Genomic DNA, 1,293 nt, shown 5'->3' with positions numbered 1-1,293 from the left:
CTAGGTTCAAGGTAGGAAATCAGGAGGTTCAAGGTAGGCAATCCGGAGTAGGGTGGTGGGGAGAACCAGAGAAAGGGGAGCAAACCAGTCTTGGCGGTAAGTTACTTGACAAAACAAAGATTCAGGGTTCATTTTTACCCAAGCTAATTCCAGAATGACCTGGAATGTTAACGAATGGGGGCCCGCAGTCGCATCAGCAGAGCCTTCTACCCCCACGGTTCGGTCGGCCCACGTGTTTCTAGCAGCCTCGGCCTGGGAATCAGTTCTCGCCACGGCATTGGTTGGATTCCAGGAAGAGAGAAACCCACGATTTAAAGGGCTGTTCCCACCTGCCTGTCATCGTCCGCTGGTCCAACTTGCCTTTGGCTCGGATTCGGGAAACTCTTCCGCTGTTGTTCGTCAATAACACTGACTGGTCAAAGTTAAAAAACAGTTCCCGAAAAGCGTCCCCGTGGTCACCTTGACAATTTGCAAAAACGAAACTTGTGCAGAAGAAAACCTGGGCGCAGCGTTGCAGCCTCCGTCCGCAGCGCCGGCCCGGCCGGAGGGCGGGGACATGGGCGGGCCCTGGACAAGGCGTGGTCTTCCGTGGGAGCGAAGGAGTTTAACCAACCTCCCCTCCCAAAACCTGTCTCTAGCCAATCGGGGAGGCGTATGCAAATAGAGCCCAGTCGTCTCGGTAACCATGGTACTCGGTAGCCAATAGAAAACAGCTAGTCGCAGCCCGGCTCAACGATTGGGACTGAAGTAAGGCGCTAGAGACCCAATGGGCAACGGGGACGGTCCGCGGCGGGTTGTGGGGCGGGGATATGCAAATATGATTTGAAAAGCCGGCGGGAAATCTGAGTTTCGCGGGAGGACCTTGGCGCGTAAACCGTATCCCTTCATTCATTGTCAGCAGCAGCTTCCTGGAGCCATTTTTCAGCTGCCGGCCGCAGCACCCGGGCTGCTGCCGCCGCCTCGCAATCCGTTGCATCGGCCGGCCCCGAAGCCTCCATCCTCCCTCGGGGCTCGATATCCGTGTGGCTGGGACCCTCCTCTCTCCAGGGCCCCGATTATTTTTGGCCCCCGGGACCCGTTCTTGGCGGAAAAATAAAAAGAGAGCGAGGGGGCTCGGAAGCGCCCGGGCGGGGAGGAGAGACTTGGAAACTCCAGCTGCAAATAATAAAGGAATTGAAAGCAATACATTAATATACTGTAACAATAAAAAGAGCAGGAGCAAGAGATGAGAAAGGGGATCCGGCCAGCCCTGGAGCAGTACCTGGTGACCGCCGGGGGTGGGGAGGGGGCGGC

This window comes from Echinops telfairi, unplaced genomic scaffold (genome assembly GCF_000313985.2).
Source record: "Echinops telfairi isolate 266 unplaced genomic scaffold, ASM31398v2 ScPeMD7_5868;HRSCAF=6743_0, whole genome shotgun sequence".
In the NCBI taxonomy this organism is placed as follows: Eukaryota; Metazoa; Chordata; class Mammalia; order Afrosoricida; family Tenrecidae; genus Echinops; species Echinops telfairi.
This window is presented reverse-complemented; position numbering follows the sequence as displayed.